Consider the following 27,358-nt stretch of genomic DNA (forward strand, 5'->3'; position numbering starts at 1 on the left):
CTGTGCTACTTCATAGCCATAGTGGGCATTTATTTTAGTTTCGCTCTGAACCCAGTCAATCAATCACAACAGACTAGTTCATCGGACCAATCCCAGCAGTTATAGACTCACGCAAAGGAGGGGTTTGGAAAAAAATCATATGGCAGTGTTTACAATAGTTAGTTAAAAATAAATGTATATTATAAGACAATGAAGGTGCTTTTTGACCTCATGCATATCAGCCTGTTGTTGGAGGCCCTCAAAACCAAAATATGACTTTTTATTATGCAAAATAGGGGCTCTTTAATTATTTTAATTCTGCTGCCATGACAACACACATACCCCTTCAACCCCCAAATCAGCCATAAAAATGACAAGAAGCTGATGGGTCAAAAGATCTCACTGCCACACAGAGTTGGATTTTAATGAGGGCTGGTGGTTGAAATGCACTATAAATTCAAGATAGGGGTGCAAAAATTCCTTTGCATATTTTGTTTGTTTTATTTATTTATTTTTACTTTTAACTAGAATGTACTGTAACACTTTCTATGAAACCCTTGCTTGTAATGAATTGTAACTTTTTATAATTATTTATAATCAATCATAACAATCCCAATGAATATATCCATGATGACTCAACAAACAAAACAATTATATAATAATGACAGTTATAGGTACATTTATAATAGTGTTATTAATATGTACTAGTGATGTCTTTCATTTTTCAAAGCACATGTTGAAGTAGTCAGTCAGGATTGAATTTATAAAGATGCAGTTTGCAATGTTATTGTATAAAGTAAGTTAACACATTTAGTTTTTTTTTTTCCAAATAAATGAATGGTTTTACATTATTAAGAAAATTGTTGCTAGGAAAAATAGTGTTTTACATAGTTTTCACTATGAATGAATTTTTAAGGGTAAGTAACTGTACTATGACTCAAGAAGTATTTATTTAAGGCAACAGGGATCAACAATATAAAACCATTCACTTATTTGACAGAACAAAATCTGTCAACTTACTACTGAGTTTTTTAAAAATATAACACAACAGCATTACAGGAGTAAAAATTAAAAAAAAATTCATAACATTGATTATTAAAAAAATATTTGTAAAAATTATCTAGCCCTCTAAAACTTTATTTAAAAAAGCTGCTCTAATAGGTTAGACCTTTCGTTAGATCTATCTATGGTTTAACCTCCTATAACACTATCAATCCTTTTTTGAGTTTCTATTCTATTTCTTTCTAAATAACTGTAGGGAAAAACTGGAACATCGTGATCTGACCTTGTAATACAGTCCTTGCAGGATTTTGTAAGTCCAACGGCTCTTGAAATAAATAAAACTTTAAGGTGTATTTTCACAGCAAAACAAAAGAATTGAAGCAAATGATGTTTATGATAATGTAATAAATTACAGATTTTAGGAAAATCCATAACATAATTAAAACTATTATTATTAATACACCAGAATAAACAATTAAAAATTATAATATATCAACATAAACAAAACATGCATAAACTGAATTAACACAATATTTAAATTAAGGGTGTTGCATAGCACATAAATGTGCTTCATCAATATAAAAGTCTGCTATTGGACAATTAGCAGCAATTTAAAAAAAAAAAAAACTTCTAAATAATCCATATTTTACCATAATAATTCACCTAAATGCTTATAAACATTATGAACACCATATTAAATCCTTCCAAACTTTTCAAATAAAATGTGCTTTATTTTATCACCTTTTTTGGTTAAGAAAATCCTTACTCAGACTTTGTGGTGATCAACATCACATCATGAATGCCGTTGTCTAAGCAGAACTTTTATCGATCTCAGAATATTCCATCAACTAAGAAATCATTATTGTTTTTTTTTTGTTTTTTTTTGCCACAACAGCAACTTCAAATCCCATTTAATTATCATATTAAATACCACAACACAAAGCCTCATCAGCATCATTAGCCTTTCCACATCACCTTTTATATCAATAAAGCAATATTCATCTGAACATGAGTTTGGACTCGCTACAGGGTCCAATTTATAAGAACACAATCTTCTCCTTCATTTCCGTTTTGACAGTAAGGTGTAGAGCTCCCTCGGGGAACCATTGTTCAATGTGCATTTACCTCAGCATTAATTATGAATGTGTCTCCATTTGACCCAGCATGCACTGGGACCACATACTGGGAAGTGTTGAACAGAACTGCATATGCAGGATCACATCCACACGTCTATAGGCATTTGAGGTCTTGATGATGATGTTTGGAAACATTTATTGATTTAAAAAGAAACTAATGGTGCTGATTGATGCTGCCTGATTTACAAGAATGGAATGTGGCACATTGGGGTCTTTGGATCATGAATTATTAACGTTTCATTTAGAAAAGTCTTATATTAATTTTCTTCATGATAATTATGTGTTAGATTAATATGTGCTTAATATTTATTTTACAGTACAGGGTAATTGAATGACTTCATTGGACATAATTGCTTTGCAAATTAAATAATGTTAGCTTAAATAGTAATTAGATGTTTATCGTGATCAGTTACATCTCTTAAATTGTAAACTTCATGTATGTAATAAAAATTTGTAATGTGAACGGGACATAAGGAGTGCTGATCCAAATGCAGGTTTTATTAGGTCAGGCAAGCAACAGTCAACACAGGAGCAAACAGATACATACGGGCAATCCAGAGTTGTGGTCAATAAACAGGCGAATGGTCAGTACATGCAGGCAGCAGAAAACATAAAGAAACAAATGTGAGGGTCAAAAACATGGCAAAGCAAGGCAAGGAAAGCGCATCACAATAATTACTAACAGTATAACAAGACTCAGCAATAAGAGTTTCAAAGTGAGCCGTATGAGTAGTGTAATCAGTCCATGAGCAGCTTTTGCTGTGTGAGTCTAATGGAGACTTGGCGCAGGTGTGTGCGAGTGTATTGCATGACAGGACTTGTAGTTCATAACAACTCATAACAATTAACTTTAATGTAAAAACGTATCATTATTAATACTATTTACAAGAATAAAATCAAACAAAAGACCTTAGCGTTTGAGTGAGTGAGAATGTGAGAGTGCATAGCTTGTTTAAACTGGCTTTTTAATGCATAGCACTGACACTTCGTTATTTTTTGAGGTTTGTTGAATTTTATTGATATTTTTTGTACTGTTTTGCATCGTCTACTTATCTGTTGTGTTGTATAATTTGCTTTTACTTGTGTAAAGCACTTTGGTCCACCTTGGTTGTAGTAAAGTGCTATAACTAAAAGTTGATTGATTGATGTTTTTAATCAATTGATGTGACTAATAACAACTTAAACTTGCTATTTATTTTTTCTAAATAACAGTTTTTAACGTAACAAATATATTAAAGCTGTAGGTTCAATTGGGCCGAGGACAAGGACAATGACTTTGGGGCTAATTGTAAAGTGTTTTAATAAAGAAAAAAAAAATGAATGACATGCTACTTTATAGAACAACTCACAGAAATCAACCATCAGTGCATTTTAGAAATTTTTAGGATGAAATACTTTTTTTATTCAATATATTTATGTTTTTATTTTAGGGACAGATAATGTGCATTTCTGATAGAATGTCCCTTAACACAACTTCTCTGCAGTTAGGCATAAGAGTGTTAAATGAACTAAAATGAAGTAATCCATCAAATTAATATTTATTTTTAGTTAAATTAACCCCAAAACAAAAAATGTAAATGGTGCTTGTTAAGTATTATTTAGATATTAGTTCTGAATAATAATAATAATAATAATAATAATAATAATAATAATAATAATAATATGATTACAAACGAAATCAAAAATGCAGTGTATGTATTAATTTCTTTACAAGCATCTTTTGCATCCATGTTGGCTCATCATCTCATATCCCGGTGCCAACGTCATTTGAACAGACCAATGAAACGCCTCCGTGCGCGGGCTGAAAATAAGTGCTCCGAAGAGCCTGGCAGAAACACTGGACCCTCTCGAGTCTGTGGGCTCGTCAGCCGAAGCAGCACACACAACTTTTACCCGGGCTGTGTTTATTTCCACGGGCTACTTGGTTTCCGGAGCGAAGTTACACTCCAGAATTCAGCACTGGCGCTGTCCAGCCTCCGCGCCCCACAAACAGCGCTGTTTCCTCGGCTGCGGAATATTTGTTTGACCGGTTTACACCATAGGTTTACACTCACACTCACACTGACCGACGCGGTTACACACGCGCAACCTTCACTGACGAAAGCAAGCCTTGAAATGACTGCTGGCAGCGTTTGAGAGGAGCAGAAGAAAGAAATCCAGTCCCAAGTAGCGGAGCGCCGTCCCATTTCCTTCAGGTTAGTCTCAGTCATTTTTGTTCAACGCTTTTCACAGTCATTTAAAGCGTGTTATTAAATCTTACAGGACGTGCTTCATGTGCATTGTAAAATGTTCAAATCATAGATAGCCTATCACAAGGCAGATCATTAATGAATTGGGTTTAGTAAAACAAATAGCCTGTTTATAGCATCCGATGTAGGTCAGAGCTGTTAGACGGGTGTGGATGTATTTTATTGCATCATTAGGATGAAGCTGCTTTCTCTGTCAGACTTTACGCAATAACTTTTGGTACACTGACGTCCTGGGTGTTGCACGTTATGTATTTACTGGACAGAGATGGAGTTTTCGCTGCTCGTGCTATAACTTGTGTTTTTATGCTCCTCTGAGCGGCACTGCAGGGGTAAGTTTGCTGGATCAATTGCAGTCTCTTTGTAAGACCCTTGTGCATCACCTCTGACGTCACGGTCCGGGAGTGAGCCGCCTGTTATGTAGTCATTGAGGAGATGAAGTGAGGCGCCTGCATTCAGAAAGCATCTTCGAAGGGCTCACAATTATGGCAGATACACACTTTTATAGATCGTGCAAAATGTCAACTGATTTCCAATTTTGTTTGTTTATTCATTCATTAGGTGTATCTGGTTTCAGTAAGTATGGTTAAGTAAGAGTATTTTAAATATTTTACATAAACTCTATATATTTTCAAATCCTGTGAATTTTCTTTTTTTTTTTTTTAATATTTCTCAAATTATACCTAACAGAGTAAGGTTTTTTTCCACAGTATTTCCTATAATATTTTTATTCTGGAAAAGTCTTATTTGTTATATTTCAGCTAGAATAAAAGAAGCTTTAATTTTGCAATATTATTAGCCCCCTTAAAGAATTTATATTTTTTCAATTTTCTACGGAACAAACCATTGTTATACAATGACTAATTCTAATTAACTCATTACCGTAACTTGCCAAATTAACCCAATTTACCTAATTAAGCCTTTAAATGTCACTTTAAGCTGAATAGTAGTGTCTTGAAAAATATCTAGACAATAGTATGCACTGTCATCATGGCAAATATAAAATAAATCATTTATTCGAAATTATTTCTTAAAACTATTAAGTTTAGAAATGTGTTAAAATAATCTTCTTTCGATAAATAGAAACTGGGGAATAATATAGAGAATTATATTAAGAAAAATATTGTAATTTTTTTCTCATGTAAAACTGTAATTAAAAGAGGATAAGCTCAATAGCTGCTCAATAACTGTTATTGTAAGAATTAGTTACAAATTTTAAACATTACAGTAATTTAGAATAAAAATATTATTAGTTTTGCATTTCAGTACATCATATAATGCATTGTTTATTCTAATTACTGATATACTACTAATAACAGAGAACACAATGAAAATAAAGTCTATCTATACTCTAAACCAAATACAATTAGATGCTTAACAACCCATAAATTGCCAATTTTTGTTGTTTTGACTTTCTTTTGTTTGTTATTTTTTATTTTGTTCTCTTCTTGGTCTTTCTAGTTGTGTAGCATCACGCAGCTGCTGCAGATTTGTCGGCTGCACATCCATGATGTGAATCTCGCATTCCACCACATCCCAAAAGTGCTCTATTGGATTTAAATGTGGTGACTGTGGAGGCCATTTGAGTACAGTGAACTCATTGTCATGTTCAAGTAACCAATCTGAGATGATTCATGCTTTAGAACATGGTGTGTTATTCTGCTGGAAGTAGCCAGGTACACTGTGGTCATAAAGTGATGGACATGGTTAACAACAATACTTGTAGGCTGTGGCATTGATATTATACTCAGTTAGTACTAATGGGCCTAAAATGTGCCAAGAAAATATCCCCCACATCATTACACCACCACCACTAGCCTGAACTGTTGATACAAGGCAGGATGGATCTATGCTTTCATGTTGACACCAAATTCTGGCCCTACCATTTAAATGTTTCAACGGAAATTGAGACTCATTTTTCCAATCTTCTATTGTCCAATTTTGGTGAAACTGTGGTAATTGTAGTCTCAGTTTCCTGTTTTTAGCTGACAGGAATGGCACCCGGTGTGGTCTTCTCCTGCTGTAGTCCATGTTCTTCAAGGTTGGATGTGTTGTTCATTTAGAGATGCTCTTCTGCATACCTCGACTGTAACGAGTGGTTATTTGAGTTATTGTTGCATTTCTATCAGCTCAAAACAGTCTGGCCATTTTCCTCTGACATCTGGCATCAACAAGGAATTTGCGCCCACAGAACTGCAGCTCACTGGATATTTTTTTTTCTTTTGGGCCATTCTCTGTAAACCCTAGAGATGGTTGTGTGTGAAATCCCAGTAGATCAGCAGTTTCTGAAATACTCAGACCAGCCCGTCTGGCACCAAGAACCATGCCATGTTCTAAGTCACTTATATTCAATTAAATTCAATTCACCTTTATTTGTATAGCACTTTTACAATGTAGATTGTGTCAAAGCAGCTTCACATAAAAGATCATAGTAAATTAAAATAGTGTAGTTCATTTTTCAAAGTTTAAGTTCAGTCCAGTGCTTAGTTCAGTTCAGGGTGGTTTAATAATCACTACTGAGAGTCCAAACACTGAAGAGCAATCTATCGATGCGCAGCTCCACAGATCCCAAACCATGCAAGCTAGTGGCGGCAGCGGCGAGGAAAAAACTTCACCAATTGGCGAAAGTGAAAAAAAAAAAAAAAACTTTGAGAGAACCAGGCTTAGATGGGCACGACCATTTCTTGACTGGCCAAACGTTTTGTGCAGAGCTGCAGTCCAAGTGCTGGAGGCTGGAAGCTGGACCTCAGGGAATTCATAGGAGCTTCTTATGCTCTCCACTCCTCAATGACCACCACAGTAGCCAGGATATGGCCTGGTCCAAGATATGGAAACCTTGGGATCATCTCGTCGCTGGTCTTGGATCGAATCAGTGGCGCTGCGTGGTCTGAGGGTCTTGGGATGAGCATGCCCAGGTTGAAATAGAGAATAAAGAGAATAATAAGCCTGTGTGGGCCTTTTTCCCCCATTCTTATGCTCGGTTTGAACTGCAGCAGATTGTCTTGACCATGTCTACATGCCTAAATGCATTGAGTTGCTGCCATGTGATTGGCTGATTAGAAAATTGCATAAAGAACCAGTTAGACAGCTGTACCTTATATAGTGGCCAGCGATGGTAAAGTGCAATAGGTAACACTTTACATTAAGGTCTTAATAGTAAACATGAATGTAAAGTTAATTAATTAAAATCAACACAGAGAAAAAACACATTTATTAGTTCTCAATAATAAAAAATGCTAATTAATCACAATATTTATTGCAAATTAACAGATCAGTTAAGACTAAAGTCAAATGGTTTTTTTTTTCATTGTTAGTGTGGTTAAATGAACTGATGTTAAATGAAGCCTCATTGCACAGTGTTACAAAAGCACAGGGCCTTTAAACAATGAGAACATTTTCAATATGTACTGTATCTTGTGCATGTTGTAGGCCAGGCAGATTATCATGCAAAAATGTTATTGTTTGAAAATAAATAGCCTATTAAGTCTTGCACCACTCCAAACGCAACAATCTTAAATGGCACTTTAAACATAAATGCTAAATAGTTATTTACAATATTGTGCATGTTCAATATTATTAGACATTGTATAATTCAATATCCGCATAGGTCTAATTCAGTATTAGCATTGATTCTTTTCAACACTGAGCACTAAAACTCCAGGGCTCTGTTTGTTCAAGTCTTCCCACAATGCACCTTGAGTGTCAGTTCTGGAGCCCTGTAGACACTCAAGGTCCCCTCATCTCCCTCACAGTGCTCATTGTCAGCTCCTCTCAGAAGACGGACTGGCACATACTCTGTACCCGACAGCGACTGAATGCCAACATGGGGGCTCCTCTCTCTAGAGGCATTTACATTCAAATTCCTCCACATTGCGACGCCTCCATGCCCATAGGGAAGCGTGCGAGTGGAATTTCAACTCCCCGGACTCAAAATTTGGCCAGCATACTTTGCTTTCGGGTCACTGAGTGTCTAAGGTCAGGCATTATGGGATGACAATTTTTCGCGAGCCCACATTTACACAGATAGACGTGATTACGTGTCTTGCTCATTAGCTGTTATGGTGAGAGTGTCGGAGTTGGAATTACATTTGGCTGCTTTGTTTTTTTTTTGTTTTTCGGTGGGTGTTTGTGATTCTGATCACTGGCAGAAGGTGGCCTTAGTGAACTCGTTAGTGAGATTAGTTCCAGGCCTTTGGGGATGGGATATTCACATCAATGGGAAGCATTCCCATGGAAAAAAAGAGAAAGCTTTGTCGCTGTCCTATTCACAGATCTGTTCCCCACCGGAGCAGTGCATGAAAGGCAGGGTTTGTTGGGATTCAAGTCAGAGACGAGTTGATAGTGCGAAGCCGATTTGTGGAACATGGTATTACAATAATATTAGGGGGAAAAACAAAAGCTGCTGAATATTTAGGTGCGATGAATCTCAAACAGTGACATTTCAGACAGACTGGGATGTTTTGTTTGAGTACAGAAATGACAATTTTTTTCTCCCATGCAGTTCACCACACATTTAGGTACAGTTCTGTCAAACATACAAAACTAATTCCATTTAGTCTTTGTATCATTTTAAAAAGAATGTACATATTCCAGAATGTTCAAGATTCTTCACATCCATCCATCCATCCATTCATCCATCTATCCATCCATCCATCCATCCATCCATCCATCCATCCATCCATCCATCCATCCATCCATCCATCTATCCAAACATCCACCCGTAACTGTTATGTATCCATCTTTTTAACCATCCATCCATCCCTCCATCCATCCCCCGTGACTCGTATGTATCATTCCATCAATCAATCAATCAATCCATCCATCCATCCATCCATCCATCCATCCATCCATCCATCCATCCATCCAAACATCCACCTGTGACTGTTATGTATCCATCTATCCAACTATCCATCCATTCATCCATCCATTCATCCATCCATCCATCCATCCATCCATCCATCCATCCATCCATCTATCCATCCATCCACCCGTGACTCGTATGTATCATTCCATCAATCAATCCATCCATCCATCCATCCATCCATCCATCCATCCATCCATCCGTCCATCCATCCATGACTTTTATGTATCAATCAATCCATCCATCCATCCATCCATCCATCCATCCATCCATCCATCCATCCATCCATCCATCCATCCATCCATCCATCCATCCATCCATCTGTGACTCTTATGTATCCATCCATCCACCCATCTATCAATCCATTCATCCATCCATCCATCCATCCATCCATCCCTCCATCCATCCACCTGTCACTCTTATGTATCTATCCATCCATCCATCCATCCATCCATCCATCCATCCATCCATCCATCCATCCATCCATCCATGACTTTTATCCATCCATCCATCCATCCATCCATCCATCCATCCATCCATACCTCCATCCATCCACCTGTCACTCTTATGTATCCATCCATCCATCCATCCATCCATCCATCCATCCATCCATCCATCCATCCATGACTTTTATCCATCCATCCATCCATCCATCTATCCGTCCATCCATCCATCCGTGACTCTTATGCATCCATCCATCCATCCATCCATCCATCCATCCATATGGATCATTCCACATCATTACATCCTTACATCACTCTCATCTTTCCATACATCCATCTGTCCGACCGTCCGTACGTTCGTCCGTCCGTCCGTCCCTTCCTACCTTTCCTCCTCCCATCACTCTTTTTTATCATTCATTTCTTCTATCAATCTTATATATCATTCCATCCCCCTGTCATCCATGAATCCATCTATGAATCCCTCCATCTGATCCTCCCTCCCTCTTTCCCTCCATCCTGATACTTCATTCCTTCACTACTTCTGTCCTTTTCTTATTCCTTCCTTTCATCACTCTTATCCATCCATCCATCATCCATCCATCTTTTGTCTATCTATTGCCGGCTAAGAATTGCTTGTTTATGAATTGACATTAACAATAACATTTTAAAAGAAATCAATTGCTAAGGAAAAGCTAACTGTGCTATACCTATAATTCTCTCTCTTGGGTTTTTGGAAAAAATTACAATATCATGGAAATTTCTGTGAAAACATTACACTTCTAACTAAGTACACTTCTACAAATTTGTATCTTTTAAATGAATGAACCAGCTCACTAAAATGAATCAAGTTTAATAAGAAAGCGAGTGTCAGGTGAGTATGTTTGATTATTGCCACAGTCTATTTTCTTGTAAAGCCGAGCATATTTGAACAGGGAAAGAAAAAATATGTATTGGGAAAAAAAAGTAATTTAATTAAATGCTCTGCAGAAGAAACAAGGCTTGGCTCTTTATGAATTTAATGTACCAAACAATAATCAGCGCTGAACATCTGTGCAGATAGACACCTCACACAGAATGATAATTAGACACGGAGATGTCCCTGGTGCCCTCAAATGAATTGCCTATAAACTCCCATGCACAGCTACACTTTATGAGATATGATTTTACACAGTACACACATGTCAACATGATATTGAAAGCAATATACTAACAATGCTTCTAGACATGAATGTGATTTGATTATCATAAAGGAGCCATCTGTCTGTTTGGCAATATGTTGCTCCTATTTTTTTTATCTACCATTCCATCTTTCCATCCAACCATTACTGCTACCTGTCTTTTGTTCCAATCATCCATCTTTTCATCCAACCACCCATCCATCCATCCACCCATCCATCCATCCATCCATCCATCCATCCATCCATCCATCCATCCATCCATCCATCCATCCATCCATCCATCCAGTCAATATTCATCCATTGGTCGTTTTGCCTGTCCATTCTGTTGATTTGATCCATCCATCCATCCATCCATCCATCCATCCATCCATCCATCCATCCATCCATCCATCCATCCATCCATCCATCCATCCATCCATCCATCCATCCATCCAACCATCCATCCATCCATCCATCCATCCCTGTCTATCTTTCTGTATACTTTTCTATACATTTACTGTAACAACAGTAAAACAATCATGTTTGTTCTATGACGTGATACCCCATAGAACAACTCAAATTATTAACAACTCATATATAACTCAAATTATTTTCCAAATTATTAATATATAAAAAAATATTAATATATAACCCTCTACCTTTATGTTTTTAAATGAAGCACATTGGTCTTTAATTTCAGGCCCATAATGTGAGCCGTGGCCAAATGAATCTGTGTCAAAAGTCTTATCGGGAGAGACAGAGGCTGTGCACATATGGCTTTGCTCCTATGAGTTTTCCTGCAAGTCCCCATCGCCCCCAACTTCATATCTTTTTTAGTGCATTCATCTAAATTTTTCAGGGAAGTCTAGCTGGTGTGTTAGTGAGCTGCGTTGGTGAGACAGCTGTTGCCAAAAACCACACTGCATTCTCTGAGCTTATGGGAAAAATATTCAGATTCTATTTCTGAGAAAGAGCTGACTTGGTGCATCTTTAAGTTCAAAGATGCAATTCCAAATTCCCTGAAACCACTCAGCAATAAGCAATATTCTAGATTGTAAATGAATTACACATCAATGATTACTGTATTTTCTTGTGCAGGGATTTTACTAACATACATTTTAAAAATGACTTTTGCTTCTTTTTCAAACTACTTTAAACAATCCTTAAGTTTTTTTGGGCATAACTTCTTGTTTTATGTTCAATACACCTAAATTTGTAAAAACAATTATGTTAACTTAACTGATTTGTGTTGAGACACAGGTAGGAGTTAACCCAGCATTTTTGACTGCATATATAAAAATATTTTCCTTGAGATGTCATATAGTATTACCTGTTTCTACTTATTTGTTGATATGACGTTATGTTTTCACTATCACACATAAGAAAATGAATATAATTAGTATTTCTATCATTTAAAATGCAGTAGTGATGAAACATTTGTCTTTCAACGAACTTGTGTTATAGAAACTGCTGCTTTATTATTATTTTTTATCATTTTTTGAGGCAAATTTCAAAACTGTTCTGTATTGTGATTGCCTCAAGCTCAATAAATTACTGCTTTCATAAATTAAAAAGAAAATCCTTAAATCAAATCATTACAAAATCCAAATTAATAAATTCCTCAGGTCTAATTTTTCAGTTGGCTATTTTAGCAAATGAAAATAATTAATGTCATCCAAATTTTTCTTAATACATTTTGCCACTAAAAACTAGGGCTGCAAAATATTGAAAAAAAATGACATTGCAATATTTTGTTTTTCTGCAATATATATTGCAACAATAATATTCGCTTTCACAAGATGAAAATTCGAAAGATTTCACATGTTAAATTGACTGGAATGACTTTTCATAGGGAGTTCATCAGCATATAATATAAACAAAAAATAATAATTACAAACTAAAACAAAAATAAAGCACAGATTAAAACAATAAAACAAAGGTGAAAAATAAAGTAAACAGTGCTTTACAGTTTTTCTGTGAATTCTAACTGTATTGAGGTTCAGAAGTGCAGTAAACAAATGTCAAATAACACTGTATTGTTCTCATTTTATTAATAATTTAACTTAAGAAAATTCGTAACACTTTACAATAAAGTTCATTAGTTAATGCATCTACTAACATGAACTAATCTTGAACAGCACATGTACAGCATTTATTAATCATAATTGAACATTTACTTATGCATTATTAACATCCAAGTCCATGCTTGTTAACATAAGTTAATGCACCATGAGTTAACATAAACTAACAATGAACTGCTGTATTTTTATTAACTAACGTTAACTAACATGAACAAATACAGTAGAAAATTTATTGTTTATTGTTTGTTCATGTTAGTTAGTTCATTACTAATGAACCTTATTGTAGTGTGACCAGAAAATTAATTAATCTTTGCTAAAGCGGCTAACTTTCTAATTTCTTGTACCCAAATTCACTTAAACTAGGCACAGGCCTTCAAAACACTTCCAAATAAAAGCCTTGGCTGGGTCAGTTGCCATTTCTGTGTGGAGTTTGCATGTTCTCTCCCGTGTTCGCGTGAGTTTCCTCTTGGTGCTCCGGTTTCCCCTAAAGTTCAAAGACATGCGGTACAGGTGAATTGAATTCTCTAAATTGTCCGTAGTGTATGAGTGTGAATGCAAGAGTGTATGGGTGTTTCTCAGTGTTAAATTGTGGCTGTAATGGCGTCCACTGCATAAAACATGTGCTGGATAAGTCGGCAGTTCACTCCTCTGTGGCGACCCCTGATTAATAAAGCGAATAAGTCAAAAAGAAAATAAACGAATGAATAAAAACTTAGCAAATGCCTCCACAATTTTCATTTTGGTTCCTGATTAATTATAATCATATAATTATTGCTGTTGTTATGTCCTACATTGCGATATCTTTGCTATAACGATATATTGTGCAGTCCTACTGAAAAACATGTCCTCTGGTGTGACACTAATGCTTATTTTAAATCAGCAGTTTTACTGAAAACATGAATTAGTTGAAAGACCCCAGTCGAGGTCATGTGAAAAGACGTGTACCTGTTAAGTTTTTATCTCCAATTTTTACACATATTTATTTTTTTTTGGGAACAACTATAACATGGTGTGACACCCCATTTATTTAAAACGTCCAACAAGTCCAACAATTGTAATCTCATGTAAAATAAAAAGCATGAATGACGATAACAACAATGAAAATAAATCACTCTCACATTATTTGTATATAAGAACTGTTTTGCTTATTTTTTGCTACGTCACACCAGACATATTTAAAGAACATTTAAGTAAAAAAAAAAAACTGTGACAGACTTAATAAAGTTAGTGTCCCCTTATATTTTCTCAAACATCAGACTTCACTCTTTTAGTGATGAAGTGGTTTTAATTAGATCCTGCCTGCCTCAGCTATGCATTTTTTGCTATTGGAAAACATCCTAATATTCAGCAGATGCGTTTAAAATTGCTATACTCAATATAAAGAAACGTTTAGGTCTATTTAATGAAATTCATTTGCCGAATTACGCACCGAAGCCCATCTGTTACAGATGAAGTACTTTCTCAGGTGTCAATCATCTCTGACACTGAAGGAAAAAAAAGTAATCTCCATATTCAAATGAGCAGTCGGCCAATATGCGTTTTTTTTAAATGGCTGATTCTCAAATTATTACATTTTGTCCTTCCCAATCCGGAATAAGTGCTTACATCTCTGGTGTCGAGTCACCACAAAAAAGAACATTAGCAAATCTTTCATTTAAAATTCAGAGTGGGGCTCTGAATACAAATGCTGTCTTTTCCTGTCCATTTCCAGAGGCAACATCTATGCAGAGATTTAAGAATCTGACTGTTTTCTGGATATCTTGCTTTGAAAACTATGTAAACTGCTGTGCTTTCGAACCAAACAGAACATAAAAAAATGATGGTCAGACTTAATTTTACCCATCCAATTATGTTGGATACAGATAAAAAGGATATAGATTTAATTTGTCTGAAGACATTTATGTTTTTGGTCCCACTTTATATTGTCGCTTATACCTGTTAACCTACATGGTAACTAGATGTGTAAGTAATATGTAATTACAGTGTATGTACACATTGGTACGTAGTATTTACTTGTGTATTAATGGTTTAACTACACACATGTAACAACACACAATAAAATCAAATGTGTTCAGGACATTAATATCACAATCTTTGGTAAACTACCCTTTAATGTGAATTATTGATGTTATTATACAATTCACCTTAAAACAACACAAAAGGCATTTGTATATTTCTATACTCTTATAACTTATACACAAAAACTTATACACAAAACACTTATCTTTTTTTAGCAGAAGTTTGCTGTTGTTAAATAGTTGTACAAAGGCTTAGGTTTTATATATTACACAGTAATTTGTGATCATTTTATATTGAGTGGACAGTTCCTAAGGATTTACCCTGTAATTACACTGATATCACAGGGTGAAACCTTCTAATGCAGCGTTAGCTCTGCCATTCTTATTCTAATACAGTGTTCAGAAGTACATTGTATGCAAACAGCTGTGGAAGTGGGAAAACACCTGCAAGTACATATTGTTGGTACACCAGGGGTGTCCAAACTCGGTCCTGGAGTGCAGATTTTAGCTCCAACTTGCCTCAGCTAACCTGCTAGAATGTTTAGAAAGCCTAGTAAGAGCTTGATTAGCTAGCCCAGGTGTGTTGGATTGGGGTTGGAACTAAACTTTGCAAGACGCCGACACTCCAGGACCAAGTTTGGAAAATCCTGTGTTACACAATGTACTTACAGTATGTGATTCATGTTATGAATGTATACTTTTTTAGTGTTAATGTCCTGTTACACATTTGAACTTACACATACTATTGTGTGTTGTTACATGTGTGTAATTACACCAATATTACACAAGTAAATACTATGAACCAATGTGTACATATACTGTAGTTACAGACTACATGCACACCTAGTTACCATGTAAGTTCACAGGTATAAGTGACAACGTGGGACCATTTTTTTCTTTGAGTTACCAGTCAGTTATGAAACATGCACTATAATAGTAAAATATATTAAAGTCTGTATGACATTGCTATTTATTAGGTATACAAGTAATCTTCAAACTTCAATGATAATCTTCAATCAAATCTGATCGTGTTTGGATTGGTGGTCTTTTTCTGTGGATGTCAGTTTCAAAACTTCAGTCACAATATTCTTAATCACACCCCTCTTTCCGTTAGTTTGCTATGAGAAAATGATGCATAAAAAAAGCCCTGCTACATATTCTGTTTCAGTGGACCTTATGCATGGTGACTTTTAGAGCCCTATCATTGCGTTAATAAAAACAAGTTTAGATTTGTCCCCCTGTCGGGTTTGGGAGATGTACGCATAACCATTGGGGGCAATAGGAAGTATGTTTAGACATAACTCCATTTTCTTGTTGTTGTTGTTCATTTATTTATTTGCTGTAAAACTGAATTTAGAAAGTTTTGAAACAAATCTTTGTTCTTAACAAACAAAATTAAATAAGTAAGCTAATTGATGCCTTCAGTGGAGTGCTTTGTTTCCTTATATACGAAAGTAAAGGAGAAATGGAGAAGGATTGTTCTTAATCCTCATGCAGATGGTCTGTTAAACTGTCTCTCGCCAGTGAAGCATTCATTTTTTCACTCACAAAGTCCGCCATGTAAATAGCAAATGCGCCATGGCGCAACAAATGTAACTCCTAAAGTGAATGGGAGATGAGACTGATTGGTTTAGTGCACATTATGCTCAAATCACACCCATAACTTATTAGGAATATAAGCACAACCCTGAGCCATATTTTTTTCTTTCTTAAAATAGCAAAAGTGGATTCGGACACGCTTTCAATGCTTTTGCATCAAACGCTTTAGACTAGCCTAGATTGTTAAAGTACAGCCCCTAATCCTAAATAACTGGCATGCCATTATAAACTTGCGGTGTGTAAGATCTAGTTTGTTTTAAACCAGTAATCTTTACTGCCAGATAGTTGTGTGTCTAATAGCAAACAAGAAGCAGTGCATTAAAATCCAATATTTCATGCCAAGTATTTTAAAATATATACATTTATTTTACCAGAGTATTTTAATGCATTTTCTGCACTCGCCCGCTGCTCCTCTTTGTAATGATTACAACCTTTCATACAATTTTATGCTTGAAGAACTAAGTATTTTTGGTTTAAATTACATTATTGATGCTGCAAAATGAGCCTTATCAAAATAAAAAAGTCACAGTCGGAAGTTTATTGGTGGCTAAAAGAACAATAAAAACACTTACATGCATATAATTAGTTGGAAGTACTTTTGCATACTGAAATAAAAATCTCTGCAAACTCTGGTTCACACGAATTTTAAGGATGTCATTGACATTTTTTGTCGTTGTTGTTGATGTCTGTCATGACGCATTTAACGTTCATAATCATATCATTCATCCAGGCAAGGGAACTTTTGTTTTTGTAGCACATTTCATACACATGAGCTTGTTTAAAACTGTGGTTCCCAATTCCAGTCCTCGAAACCCCCCTCTTCTCACTCTGCGCATTTTTAATGTCTTCCTAGTTAACACACCTGATTCAGGTCATCAGCTCGTTAACAGAGAAACCCATGAACTGATCATTGTGTGTGAAATAAGAGATACATGCAAAATATGCAGGGCAGGGAGTCCCGAGAAGTGGAATTGGGAACAACTGATTTAAACAATGATCCTGTTCTCTCAGGCTTCTAGCACATGATTTAAGTGATTCATGATTCTAGTATGATTTAATTCTATGCTTACATGTTTATAGTGTGATTTTGCACACTGGTAACATGTTCTGGCGGACTGCTATAGCATGTTTTTAGCACAGTAAAACACTGCTAACATGTTTTTAGCACATTGCTTGTTTGCTTTACCATTATACACAGTAATAGTGAAGATGTCAGTGGCCGTTTTGTTGTCTGTTGCGTCATGTTGAATCATTTTGTCTTGGTAAGACAAGAAAAAAAAAAAACAGTTTTTCAAATTAAAACTTTTATTACAGTTTTTCTCTATTGGTTTGGCTAATTTTTGTTTTTTTTTGAAATTCAGTTTTTTTGTTCCGAAAATAAAAATATATAATTTTTATACAATCAGATAGAAAAATACTTTTAACAGATATTACCCCATATATATTCCCTATCCCCCACCCCATTATACGCACATCAAGAATCTCAGAATAACTGTAGTTTAGACCAAGCTGTAAGATAATTTACATTAAGTTTGACATCTGTAGCATCAGATGAGGCTTAAGTGTCCAAGATTTCTTTGACGTTGCATATATAGATTTTCCATACCGTAAGAATGTCCACTTTGGCATGGCTGATCTGTGGTGATGACAGTTCCAGATACAGTATTTCCAATAGTGAATGTAACCAGTGCTTGACTGAGAGATCATAAGGAGTATTCCACCTTTGTACCAACATTTTCTTTGTAGCAGTTAAAGCAGCTAACCAAAATTTACGGACCTTTGCATTTAAGAAAAATTGAGAGTCATCATTCAATAGTAACAATACAGTATGTTTGGGGAAACACATTTTTGTAACTTTAAATAAAATGTACAACACCGAATCCCGAGGTTTTTGCACCATCAAACTGCAAATGTCTAAGTAAATCTTTGCAAATGCTTGAGTACAGATAACCTACATTTAGCACAATTTCCAAGTGAATAGATCTTGTTGATCTAAACTGATTGTTAATTCTCAGTCTAATGGTTGTTCTCTCTAAAATGTGTCAGCGTCATTTCATTGTATATGTCATTATATGCACAATAGTCTGTTCAATTGTCAGAATTAGTCAAAACCATGATACCATGAATACCATAGGTGAATACTTGGCCTTGGAACATTTGATTACAATTTATTACAGCTATTTATTCTGATTGCTCTGATATATGGAAGTTACTTTGTGTGTGGTTGATCATTACAATAAAAAAGGAGTTACCATTCCTTGGCAGTATGAGTGCATTGTGTGATGTCAAACCTTGGAGGCTACTCCTACCCTAAAATTCTATTTTTTTTTGTTTTATACACAATTGTATTCTGTTTACTAGACAAAAACAGAACAGTAACCATTGTCAATGACGAACTGGGCTAAGCTTGTAAGGTGGACATGAGGGATATTTTAGTGGTCCTGTGCCATAATGACAAAACATCTAAACTTGCAGCGCTTACAAATGCTAAAGGGATGACGCATTTTGAAGACACTGATTGTTTAAATGAGAAGGAAATTTATTTTTACACATGAGTGAACTGTTTTGGGAAAGATATGAGCTTTTGCAAGTGAGCTATAGTGTTGTGCTAAACTGTAATACTGTTTTGCCAAAGGATCTTAGAATTTTGAGAATGTAATTTTTGTTTCAAGAAAAGAGTCAAACCAATGGAGAGAAAAAAAAAATCTTTACATGTTGATACAAAAGATTGTTAATAACATAGAACTTTTTATAAACACTGAAAAAAATGTATATTATTATTGCATATTTATTTTTTGGAATACATAAGTTTAATTGTTTAAATAAGTAGATAAATAGATAGATAGATAGATAGATAGATAGATAGATAGATAGATAGATAGATAGATGGCAATTTTTTGCATGTATTAGCATGCTAATATGTTTTTAATTGCTAGCATTTTGCCAGATTCAGAATAATTGCACTGCTTACAATGAAAATAAATAAATAAATAAATAAATAAATAAATAAATAAATAAATAAATGAATAAATGAATAAATATTTATGGGCTGTTGCCATGTTTAAATGCTTTAAAGAACTAAAAGAAAAACTTGCCTGGTCAATTGTTTTTGTTGAAAAATTTGCCTGTTGAGCAGTAATTGCTTCCCCTGCGTGTGAAAGCCCAGCCGTCTTCTCTGAAATGAACATGTTATAATCTGTGCTGAGGGTTTGGATGTAGTGGGATCTCAAGCCCGAAGTCATTTTCATAAGGGTTTCACAAAGGGATTGAGTCACACGTTATTACAGCAGCTCTGCAGCCCCAGAGATCCTCATCTTTTATTCTTCTAGAGATGACCCGCAGTGACCTCTCTCTTCCTCTGTCTGCCGTCTCTCAAGACTCTTATTCTCCATCACCATACAGTCACTGAATCCGTCTCGCAGTCTCAGTCTCATGCATATTGCCAGCTCAAATCATCAGCTGCATGGACTGATTGTCTGGCTTCTGTGCAATTTCCACCCGTTGGGCTGTGCGGGTCTGCTGGGAAACTAAATTGCATTTTCGTTTTTCCACACTGATGCAATAAGCACTTCCTAGAAAGAAAGCAGGATTCTGGAATTATGCACATGCTGTATGAACGGCATCAGAATTAAGCTGCAGTTCATTTAGTCAAATTAGGTCATGCAGTGTAATATGATCTGTCATTGTTGAAAAAATCAGACATCAGTGTTAGGGAAACATTATTTGAATGCACCAGAGTAATATTAGTTCGCAAGAATTTTAACTTGATAAAACAGATGAAATATGCATTTTCAAACGTTTAATATAATAATAAACACATTACAATATAAAGAACAAAAATAATTTAATGAAAAAAATTTAACTACAATTTTATATCACACACACACACACACACACACACACACACACACACACACACACACACACACACACACACACACACACACACACACACACACACATGTATATAGGGTATTTAGGTCATACCTATTTATTGGGTACACCTGTCCAACTGGTCATTAATGCAAATTTCTTATCTGCCAATCACGATGATTTAGGTGACTTTGAATGTGGCATGGTTGTTGGTGCCAGACAGGCTGGTCTTAGTATTTCAGAAATTGTTGATAAACAAACAATATGTCGAATGTAGAGGCAGATAAACTACAGCAGTAGAAGACCACACCAGGCGCCACTCCTGTCAGCTAAGAACTGAGGCTACGATTCGCACAGACTCATCAAAATTGGTTAACAGAAGATTGAAAAAAACGTTGCCTGTTCTGATGAGTCTCGATTTCTGATGGTAGGATGGTAGGGTCAGAGTTTGGCATTACAGTTTTTTACAATGGCTATGACACTTTTTTCAATACATTTAACAAGTTTGCTAAACTCTTAACACAGCAACACACCTAAAATACACAATTGGCAAAACAGTTAATTTTATGCTGAAAATCACACATTATAAACTAAACCTCTAAACTACTTTTCAAAATACAATAATAAACGAACACACTACACCATGTCTAACAAAACACTGCAATCATGTTTCAAAATGAAATTATTGTTCAAAACACAAACACATGTTCTCTTCCAACATAAACATTCAGTCAATCAGAACACACTGACAATAAAAACACTATCATCAGCTGACATTACAGAAACTGCATCAGTTTATGTGTCAGCTCTGCCCTTATATTTGAAGCCTCTCTGCAGTTTTGTTTAGTTGGGTTAAGTAAATGCATGCATTTTCTTTCTTTTACTGCAAAAATTCAATACAAAAATGAAGAAAAAAATTGCTTTATAAAATTTACAGTTTATTTAAAAAAAAATACAGACACAGAATTTCTGCAGTACAGACTTTTTTTGCAGAAGTACATCACTGCAAACAGAAAAAGCACCACAATTATAATAAAATAACAAAGTAATCTTCTATTCTGCCCGGTCTTTTGCCACATGTTCTCATCCACATTATACTTGATATCTTCTGTGGCCCGGCACGGTAACTGTGGCCGTTTGGCCTATTATGTTTTTCCTACGACGACATCCCCAGCCTTGTCAACATTGAAAATTTCATGTGGTACTTGATTGACTTCTAACTTCATGACTCTCTGAAAGTAATTAGACACAGTGTAAATGGTTCACTGTACTATAACTAATTTATGTACTAATGAACTCCAGGTTTAAAGAGTATTTTACTGCAAAACACTTTGTATAGTACAGTAATGACTGTATTGCATAATCTTACATGGACGTATTGGTGACAGAGTTCTTTAATGTTCCTTTCAAAAACCTCAAGAGTCCTCTATTAGAACATATGATCATGTGATTGGAAAAACCAAAACAAGACATGAGTGTGCTTTCTAGATGGGAATCAGCTGTCATATATATATATATATATATATATATATATATATATATATATATATATATATATATATATATATATATATATATATATATATATATGAGAGACTTATATTGCGGTTATATATATATTTTTTTTTTCAGTTGCCAATGAGAAATAACATATTGCGGTTATATAAATAAATATATATATATATATTGAATAAAATACAGGGAATATATTTGTGTTTCAATTCACAATTAGAACAGCTGTTCACTTTGACTTTATCCTATATAATTTCTGTTTAGAACATGGTTATCTGTTCTGACATACTGTGTTAAAGCATTTGTAAATTTTACTGTAAAATTACATTGTTTTGTTCTTGGTTGTGCTTGTGTGTAAAAGAAGTTAAAGCATTTTAAATTTGTGTTAACTGGATGCATTTTGTGTCAAAACAACAAGAAATGTGTTAATTGTATAGCCCACGAAGACGGATGTTGTGCTAACTGTGTTAAGAGTTTAGGAAACTTGTTAAATGTATTGATAAAAGTGTCATAGCAATTGTAAAAAACTGTAACAACATAAAAGTATAGATCCATTCGGCATTGTATAAATGGTTCATGCTGCTGGTGGTGGTGGTGAAAATGATGTAGGGATATTTTTTTGGCACACTTTGGGCCTATTAGAACCAACTGAGCATCGTGTCAACACCACAGTCTACCTGAGTATTGTTGCTGACCATGTCCATCCCCTTATAACCACATTGTACCCATCTTTTGCTAGCTACTTCCAACAGGATAACGCACCATGTTATAAAGTGCAAATCATATCAGACTGGTTTCTTGAACATGACAATTAGTTCACTGTACTCAAATGGCTTCACAGTCACAATAGAGCACCTTTAGGATGTGGTGGAACGGGAGATTTGCATCATGAATGTGCAGCCAACAAATCTGCAGCAACTGCGTGATGCTATCATATAAATATGGACCAAAATCTTAGAGGAATATGTCCATTACCTTGTCGAATCTATGCCACAGAGAATTAAGGCAGTTCTGAAGGCAAAAGGTGGTCCAACCCGGTACTAGTAAGGTGTACCTAATAAAGTGGCCAGTGAATGTATAATGAGATCATGATTTTTGAAAGTATTTCAGCTTTATAAACATTTATTATTACCATTTGTTGAGCCTCCCGGTACAATTTGATAAAGAGCGCCTGGACCCAGAAGCTGCTTTGCATGATATCGGACATAACAAGCGGGTAGTGAAAAAAAGAAAGTAAAAGAAAGTGATTTATAGTGCATTCAATGAACACATTTTATTAAAGAACATGATGTGTTCCTGAAATTAAACCATTGCATCGTGCGTCCATCAAGCAAGCTGTATAAATTAATGTTTTCATTTCTTGTAAATAAATCTGTCTAAACACTGTTCAGTTCTAACTGGAAATACTGATTGTTTTCTAAACGACACTTTAAAAGTAGCTTCCACAACAACATGGTTAAATGGACTGTAATTTCATTTTACTGGCTTAATAGAGAAATAATGTTGTTCTCAGACAGTAATATATGCTTTTAGTTGCCAGCTTTGAGACTGTGCCTAAAAGATACACATTAATTAATTCGCTGACGAGATGTTAAAGCACACGTTTGTGCAGCCAAATGATGTGGCATCCGTCAGATCACACTGAGCTGTAACAGGGTTATATACATCATACAGTCAGGGGTAATTACAGCAAAAATCATCTCTGTCACTCCCAAGAACGCCTTATAATTAAAGTTCATTCTGACAGTGGTGCCTATAGGGACAACAGCGATATTAAAATGCAGTGGGTCAATGCTTGGGTAGACATTTAAAAAGGAAAATGTGCTTTTAATTTACTCAACCTCAGACCATGCGATATGTAGGTGTCTGCTTTTCTTCAGCTGAACATTGAAAAAGATTTCAGCTCAAACTGTGGTTCTTGCCCTAGTAGCAAAGAATTCTGGCCCAGATTTGGCAAAAAGCTGGCACAGCAGGCATTCATCCGGCACTGGCATACAGCATGTGGGCCAAACATGGCCCGGGTTTGGCAGAGGTGGCACCGTTTTTAAGGCGGCACACAAGATTTGGCCCAGATTTAAAAAATTAATAAGTGGGCCATGTGAGTTTGGCCAGTCTTGACCCACATTTAAAATACACTAAAATAATTTTTGAGTAAAGAAAAACAATTCTACCAATCAGGTCACTTTGAGAAAAAGCGTGCCCATAGTGTGCCTAAAGCGCACCACTCCATGGGTTTATCAATTTCATTGCAATCGTTACAAACCAACCTATCTGGCCCAGTTCAGGCCCAGTTATGAGTTATTAACTTGGCTGAGACTTGGCCCAGATATGGTCTGTGTTTGGCCCTTGTCTGGAAGCCAGATTTGGTCCAATCATGTACCGTAATTCACTGTGGCATGTGGGCCAAGCAAAACCTGATTGTGTGGGCCAGAGCTGGGCCAGAGAAATTTTGCTATGTGGGTGGTGATTCATAAAATACAAATCAAAGTCTTCCGGCACTTTGGAAAAAAAAAAAAAAAACAACAACTATGGCTTCTGATGATACTTTGTGGCGTGAACTGATCTGCGTGCTGAAAGTTAACATTAATTACAACATTATTTACTTTTAAGGTTCAAGAAATCCTTGAGTACTTAAATCTTTTTTAAACAGATTTGTGTGTTGACCATCAGTTAAGACAACATTAGCACCTGTTAGCTTTAATTGTGGGCAAAACTGGATCATTTGGAGCTTTTGTCAGCTAATTTCATCTTCTGGGTTTAATATTGTTTTTGGGGTGTAATCAAAATCTGTGACATAGCACACATCTGCTAGTGAAGTGATGACGCGTCGGTTTCTCATTATTATTCATAGTGGAGTTTTCTTATCCCATGAGGAGACCCTGCTTCTTAAAAATGTATGAGAGCATGTGCTTTCCGAAGGCAGATCTGCCAAACTGTAAGACCTAATGACTGGGTGAGACCGCATCTGTGCAAGCCACGCAGTATTTAGCTGTTTATGAAAGCTTGTATGTGTTTGTTTCCATGATCCACGAGGTTTGTTGCATGTTTTTCCCCATGATACTGGGCTGATACAGCAAAGCTGTTGGTTTGTAGCAAGCATTTTTGTCGGGAGAGCTGTACAAGAATTGGAGAATGGCCGACTTTGTCTTTTATCAGTTGAGTTTGTTACCATTCAGATACATCGCTTATTTTTAAAATTCTCCAGATTACCGGCAGGGCTAATGGTTAGGACAGATAGGGCAAGAGACCTGCTGCTTATATTCACTGTGTCTGCATTTAGACCTGGGGATTCAGGAGGAGAGAAGTCCTCATTTTTAGTGTTTATTAACACGATTATCTTTATAATGATATAACAAATTGTGGTTATGTGTACATGAAATTACTAATTACAAATGTAGCAGGGCATTAAATTACTTAATTACTGTTTATTTCTTGGCATTTTAACTTGGTAAACTATTCAATCATGGGTCTCCTCATGGTTTGTGTCTCACTTTGTGAGCCAACTGACCGCAGTTTTTCGCTTCCCTCTTTTTCCCCTGCTCTGCCAGCCAAGCCCACTCCTCCACTCCTCCCCATCTTGAAGAATTTTTTGAAGGAATTCAGAGGTAGACTTGAATCAAAAAGGGGGGTTTCATGGCCCTTCAATGCAAGCCACTGCAAGCAAAAACATTGAATTTTCCATCTGTTATTAGGAAAACAGCCAAAACACACTTTGAAATGTTTCTTTTAATGCACTTTAGCAATTTGAGTCTGTAGAAATCAATTACGAAACATATTTTAAATTCTGTTTTCTCAAAATGTTTTTCCCCTCTTCAACTGAGCCAAAAATCTTTAATTTAGCATCACTTTCTCTAAACTTCACACAAAATCTATATTTTGACTTCTTTTTACAGAATAAATTTTTAAACATAATATGTTGGATAATATAGAACCATTAATTCTACATTTTTAAAAGAATGCATTCGTTTTTTTTTTCTTTCTCTTGGCTGTATTTTCAGGATTATGCAGTGATAATAGATCTATTCAAAATCTCCTCTATTAAACCTTTGAATGATATGTTTAAATATTTATTTTGAACCCAAATTAATTCACTCTAAAAATGCTGTCATAACCCAAAGTTGGGTCAAATATGGATAAACACAACCATTGGGTTAAAAAAATAATTTAAATTCAACTGAAAATTTGTTTACCTAATTTTTGGCTAAATTTCTGTGCTAAATGCTTTCTAATTAGAGCATACTTAATTAAACAATGCCTCATTTACATATTTAGACACACCTACTTACAAAACTTAATTATTAAATAAAATAATTAAAGTAAATTCTTTTTTTTCCTTATAACTATATAATAGTTATATTTAACTACCCAATAAACCAGGGTAGTTTACTGATAACTGGTTTATTTATTATCTTATTTGCCTGCAATGCCTTGTTTTAAACTCCCCATAAACCGAAAGCTGCGACCAAAATTTTATTCTTATTGTGATGCAGTTCCTAGAAAAACAGAATATTTAAATGAGAAAACAGTGGACGTGGCTTGTTTTTTTATACTGCGAGCTTAATGGATGTAGTAAAGTAGGCATTTTATTCAGAAAGATTGGGAAAAGGGTTTGGGAGACTTATTATAACCTAACAGACTTATCCTCCCTATTTATGTTTGTTGTCAAATCTGACAGTTGGAGCAGCGTGATTAAATATGTAATGTAAATATTTAAATATGCCCAATTCCTAAGATATATATTTTCAGATTTCAATTAAACATTAGAAGGACGAACAATAATTTTTCTTAATCACACGCACAGATGAGTTGTTCACCACAAAACTAGCAATGTGAACTTACAAAATCATCTGGTTAGTTTTGACTGCTTGGATCCTCTGCAAACTCCTCCGAGGACATTTGCAATTATTTAAAGCAATTTTTAGAACAAATCTCATCTTTTTTGGATGAACTATCCTTTTACCAAGAAGGCAGCATCCATTTAAATTCACCAGCTTGCTGTGCTTAGCATTTAGAGAGGGAGAATAGCAACTAAAGCAGTTTCACACCATTACCCTGATTAAAGGCTGAAAAGATAGAGCAAGCGTTCAAGCTTATTTGATGTCCGCTCTGGACGAGCTAAATCACAGCTCATTGTCCAACACAAGAAACACATGGACCAAGCAAAGCCCTTCAAATTCATTTTTAGACCATTAAGGGCTGTTCACAACAAGGTGCAAACAATTTAAGCAATTTAATGATACCCCCCCCCTCACCCCCTCACCTAAAAAAGACAACAACAAAACATTTCATATGTTAAAGAATAACCAAAACACACCAAAATAACAATGACACAAAGGAACAGGATTGCCGATTGGATTGCTGAAGGATTGAAGCACTGTTAGCCAATCAGGTGTGCCTTTCCGAAAACTATCATTAGCAAACTAAGGTCGCAAGTTGTGTCATTACAAACAG

The 27,358-nt window shown here is 35.4% G+C and overlaps 1 protein-coding gene across 6 annotated transcripts in view; it reads left to right on the forward strand.

Annotated features, from left to right (window-relative positions):
• The first annotated feature begins 3,947 nt into the window (after nt 1-3,947).
• phf24 (PHD finger protein 24) overlaps nt 3,948-27,358 on the forward strand; it is a 67,495-nt gene continuing 44,084 nt past the window's right edge. For all 6 annotated transcript variants that reach the window (XR_015500956.1, XR_015500957.1, XR_015500959.1 and 3 more), the window contains exon 1: nt 3,948-4,312. The gene's annotated coding sequence lies outside the window, so the exon portion shown is untranslated. The remainder of the gene's footprint in view (nt 4,313-27,358) is intronic.

The sequence above is a fragment of the Danio rerio genome, chromosome 10, assembly GCF_052040795.2.
Source record: "Danio rerio strain M-AB ecotype USA chromosome 10, GRCz13ab, whole genome shotgun sequence".
NCBI classification, from domain to species: Eukaryota; Metazoa; Chordata; class Actinopteri; order Cypriniformes; family Danionidae; genus Danio; species Danio rerio.